This window comes from Populus euphratica, unplaced genomic scaffold (genome assembly GCF_000495115.2).
Source record: "Populus euphratica unplaced genomic scaffold, PopEup_1.0 scaffold44.1, whole genome shotgun sequence".
Lineage (NCBI taxonomy): Eukaryota > Viridiplantae > Streptophyta > Magnoliopsida > Malpighiales > Salicaceae > Populus > Populus euphratica.
In genome coordinates, this window is record NW_011499865.1 from 1,950,693 (window position 1) to 1,956,692 (window position 6,000).

The window sequence follows — 6,000 nt, forward strand, 5'->3', positions numbered from 1 at the left end:
TGTTTAGCTTTTTTATATATAAAAAAGCATGCTAAACATAAAAATATTTTAAAGAAATTCTAGAGTTCATACATGTTGAAGCAATAAACTTAGAAACATTACACACACACACACAAAAGCATGCTAAACATAAAAATATTTTAAGGAAAATCTAGAGTTCATATATATATATATATATATAATATGACAACCATGCTATCAAAGATTAAAATACATAAATGTTATATCAAGCATACATTCAAAGAAGCATAAAAAATTGAAAGGCAATCCAAGCATGCATGCATAGTAAAGAATAATGATTAAAAAAAATAAAAGATACCCACTTGTTGAGATACTTTAAAATTAATGAAACTTTGTTATTGTCAAGAATGAATCATTTATCCTTAAGATTTGATTGTACATCTCTTTACAATAAATCTTTCAAGATACCAATACCACCACCTTACTTTATATATATTTTAAACAAGATATTTGAACAAAAATATTATGCAACTCAAATATTTTTTAATAAGATTAATCTCATTCTAGATTTAATAGGAAAATCAAAACTCAAAAAGAGAAGAAAAACACTAAAAATAAGGTAAGGAAAATATATAAAAATATGAAGAAAAAAATATTGTATTAAACTCTTTTTTCACATCTTTTTATAGTAGTTTTAAAAGGTATAACGTTAAAAAAATTAATTTTGATAATATTCAAAATATACTTATAGAAGAAAATGTTGACATACATGGGCTGAATTACAAAAAACAATGAATTGAAAGAAATAATTATTTGTTTACTAAATTGGACAAAAAATAATTTTTTATAACTTACAATAATATTTTATAACAAATTTAGGTTCAAAAGCATGCACTAGCACATGTAATTTTAAACTCAAAATTTACTTTACTTAAAACTTTTCTTTCTAGAATGACATGTTTGTTTTTACGGTGAAAAATTATTTTTGAAAGAATCTAATTTTTTTTGCTATAAATTAATTTTTTTTATGTAATTTTAGATCATTTCAATATGTTAATGTCAATAATAAATTTTAAAAAATAAAAAAAATATTATTTCAATATATTTCCAAGATAAAAGCATATATTATCAAATTATCAAACGGATTCTAAAAGCTTAGATACTTTTCAAATTCAATTTTAACTTTTTATTTTATTAACAACAAGAATATTTTTTTTTTTACATGGGATAAAAACTTTTAGAGTTTTGGATTTCATCAAAATATTTTTACCAAGAGTTTTTTAAAATTAATTTTTTATTTATCTATAATTTATTTAAATTAGGTTAATATTTCATGTTAAAAAACTTATATTATAGATTAAATTCCAATAATATTTTACCAAAAAAACCTCACTTTTAATTTCACATACTACCCATATTTTAACAAATTTTTCCAACAAAAATTTCTAGAAAACTAGTCGGCTACAGGAAAATATAAAAAAAACGGACAGATAGAATTAATCCCATTCTTGTTATTATCCCGTCATGCACCAAACAAGTTCTCTATGACCACAACAAGACCTGGAAAACTAAGAAATTGGAGTTTTAAAACCCTTTCATACCAAAATCTTTTCTTGTCTTCTTCTCAGCTATTTTTTTTTATTAATTTTTTTAAAAAAATCCAAGAATAGCTAGAGGTTCTTTAATATTAACGAGGATTTTAGTTTTATAGTTAAAATCATGGACGGTTAGAATTGAATTACATACCAAACTCAATCATAAAAATTAAATTTTTTTCATTTTTTTAATAGATCCTACACACAAACCTCGAATTCCGAAACAAACATACACGTAGATAGCATCATCATCATCTTTCCATTAGGACCACGTATCAACATTTAATACCACGGATTAAGATGGAATTGCTCTCTTTGTTTGATGCAAAACATAGACTTTTAGCTTCTGTTTTTATGACTTGAAACAAGGAAATTGGTGAAGCCACGAAATGGCTTTCAAAGTCCATGATCGAAGGAAAGGGACGTTCTTTTTATCAACACATTAGTTCCCAGAAGATTATCTTATTAGGATCTAATCTTGGGGGAACAGGTGGAATATCTCCCTGTCCCATCTGTCCCTGCCGGTTTTGGAGCTGCCGAGAAAGCTTAAGCATGGCATCTTTTAACCAAAATAAATATCACTGCCGAATCCTCTTTGCGTTTTTTCGGCAAATGCGAAATCATACGGCTAGTTTCATGCCCGAACTCCAAGAGTTCTACAATCTATTCAATATCTAGTTACAGCGAAAACTGAAAATAATAAACCTAGTATTTTTTTTTATTAATAAAGAGTTTAAATTAGACTAATTTAGGTGAGAAAACGAGAATATTAGGGTTACAGCATGATCCATAAGATAGAAATCGTCCCAACATGTCGAAAGAACCCATTTTACCTGATCTGATGAAGTGATTATTTAGGGTCGTTGTTCAGACTTGTGTTATGCATGAAAACTTGAATTTGTCTTAGTAGTTTGAGTTATTTTGATGTGTTTATTTAAAAATTATTTTTTTAAAAAAAATGTGTTTTAATTATTTTTTTAAATTAAAAAACTTTTAAAAAATAATAACTAATATATTTTAAAAAATAAAACATGGGTGGAGTTTTCACATCTTGTTGTCCGCATGCTTTCCATCAACTTGACCCCGACCATGTAGTTCCACATTTAATATATACCAGTTAAATCATCCGTATATGTTGTGGGTTAATGATTTTTGTATAAAAAATATAAAAAAAAAATAAAATTTAAAAGTATTAGTTTTTTTTACAAAGATATACCCAAGAGTCTTGGGTGTGGCTGTAACGCCTAACCCAAGAGTAATATTTATAATATTAATAATAATATTAAACTTGCATGATTCAAGTTTAAATGAGTTTGACTATAATATCAGACCCAATAGTCTTGGATGTGGGTTTAGCTACAAGGTCTTTGTCATAAAAATGTGATAATTAAATAGATTAATTAAAAAAACCAAAAGGAAGGAAAAAATTAATGAAGAAAAAGAAAAAAAATCTAAATTACCTGGATTAACCCTTCAAACCAGGTTAACCCATCAAACCTTGGATTCATGTCGTGAAAGTTTGATTATTAAATAGAAAAAAAAATTTACGGGTTACCACAAAATTAACTAAGCTAACCCGTCAAACTCAGGATCCGTGTCATGAAAATTTGATAACAAAATAAAAAAAATTAAACATTAACAAACTAAATTAAACAAAAAAATTAATTAAAAAGGAAAAAAACAAACAAAAAGACATCAACTTTTTCACTGTGGATTACAGTGTGCAGTTCATAATTAAATGCATAAAAACAGCAAAAAAAGAAAAACTAAAGGCATCAGTGGATAACTAAATAGAAAAAAAAATTAATATTGATGAACTAAAATAAATAAATAAATATTAAATAAAAAGAAACAATAAAAGAAAAAAAAACTTATAAGAAGAAAAAACCTAATGAAGAAAAAGAAAACAAAATCTAAATTAACTGGGTTAACCCATCAAATCTGAGATCTATATCATGAAAGTCTGATAACTAAATAGAAAAAAATTTAATATCAACAAACTAAATTAAAAAATTAATTAAAAATAAAAAAAGTATCAGTTTTTTTACCGTGGACTGCACTATGCAGTCCATAGTGAAAGACATAAAAAAAACTAAAAGATTTAGCCTTTTCACTGTGAACTGCATACAATATTAAAGAATGAAATCGGAAGAACAAAACTAATGAGAAAAAAGAAAAAAATCTAAATCAACCTGATTAACCCGTCAAATCAGGTTAACCCATCAAACTTGAAATTCGTGTCATGAAAGTGTGATAACTAAATAGAAAAATGATTTATTATTAATAAAAAAAATATTAATTAAAAAGAAAAAAGCAAAGAGAAAAAAACCTAAAGGAAGAAAAAAATATGAATAAACTGGGTTAACTCGTCAAATTTGGGATTCATATCATGAAAGTTTGATAATTAAATAGAAAAAAAATTTAATATTAAGAAACTAAATTTTAAAAAATAATTAAAAAAAAGATAAAAAAAAAACTAAAGGCGTCAACTTTTTCACTGTTGAACTGTATTATGCAATCCACAGTAAAAAGCTTAAAAAGAAAAGGAGAAAAATAGAAAACAAAGGCACACGCCACAAGTTAATTTTTTTTCTTGCATAAAAAATATCAAAAAATGTTAAGATCTAAGAGTATTGAATTTTTTTACAAAGATATGCCCAAGAGCCTTTAGTTTAACTGTAACGCTCGACCCAAGAGTAATATTTATAATGTTAATAATAATATTAAACTTACATAACTCAAGTTTAAGTGAGTCTGGCTACAACACCGGACCCAAGAGTCTTGAATATGGGTCTGGCTGCAAGGTTATGTCATAAAAGTGTGATAATTAAATAGATTAATTAAAAAACAAAGAAAAAAAACCAACATGAAGAAAAAAACTAATGAAGAAAAAGAAAAAAAAAATCTGAATTAAATGGTTAACCCTTCAAACCAGATTAATCCGTCAAACCTGGAATTCACGTCATGAAAGTTTGATAACTAAATAGAAAAAAAATTGACGGGTTAACCTGTCAAGCTCAGGATATGTGTAATGAAAGTCTGATAATTAAATAGAAAAAAAATTAACATTGAAAAACTAAACTAAATGAAAAAAATTAATTAAAAATAAAAAAACAAAAAACAAATTTCAGGTTAACTCGTCAAACTTTAAAAAAAGCAAAAAAAAAAATTCAGGTTAACTCATCAAACCCGGAATCCATGTCATGAAAGTCTGATAATTAAAAAAAAAAATAACATTGACAAACTAAAATAAAAAAAATCATTAAAAGAAAAAAACACAAAGAAAAAAACAAAAAAAACCCATAAAGGTATAAAAAGCAAAATAAAAAACAAAAATAAAACAGCTTAGTGTTACATTGTGGACTTTACAGTAAAACACTAAACAATTTTAGTATATGTTATTAATTAAAAAGAAAAAAAATTCAGATTAACTCGTCAAGTTAGGTTAACCCATCAAACCCGGGATCCGTGTTATGAAAATTTGATAACTAAATAAAAAAATTAACATTAACAAACTAAATTAAACAAAAACAATTCATTAAAAGAAAAATACACAAAGAAAAAAAATCCTATAAAGGCATAGAAAATTAAAAAAAATAAAAATAGAAAAAAAACAAAAAAAATAAAAACAAAAAACAAAATGAAAAAAAAAACAAAAAAAAAGACTGCTCAGCATTTCACTGTGAACTTACACCGTAAAATACTAAGCAGTTTTAATTTTTTTTTAATTTTGTTCAATATTACGTGTGTGTGTGTAATTCTGTTATTTTTGTGTTTTAATTTTTTTAAAAAAAATTTGAATTTTTTTATTCTTTTCTTTGCTCAAATTAATACTTTTTATATTTTTATATTGTTTTAGTGTGTTGATAAGAAAAAAATTTAACATTAAAAAAATAAACTAAAAGAAAAAAAATTAATTAAAAATAAAAAAAGCAAAAAACAAATTCTGGGTTAACTCGTCAAACTTTTAAAAAAGCAAAAAAAAATCTAGGTTAACTCGTCAAATCCGGGATCCGTGTCATGAAAATCTAATAACTAAAAACAAAATTAACATTAACAAACTAAAATAAAAAAAAATTCATTAAAAGAAAAAAAACACAAAAAAAAACAACCCATAAAGACATAAAAAGCAGAAAATGTTAAAATAGAAAGAAAAAAATCATTAAAAGAAAAAAAACACACAAAAAAAAACCCATAAAGATATAAAAAGCAAAATAAAAAATAAAAAAAAACAGCTTAGTGCTACACTGTAGACTTCACAGTAAAACACTAAACAGTTTTAGTATATGTTATTAATTAAAAATAAAAAAAAAATTGGATTAACTCGTCAAATCAGGTTAACTCATCAAACCCGGGATCTGTGTTATGAAAATTCGATAACTAAATAAAAAAATTAACATTAATAAACTAAATTAAACAAAAAAAATTCATTAAAAGAAAAAAA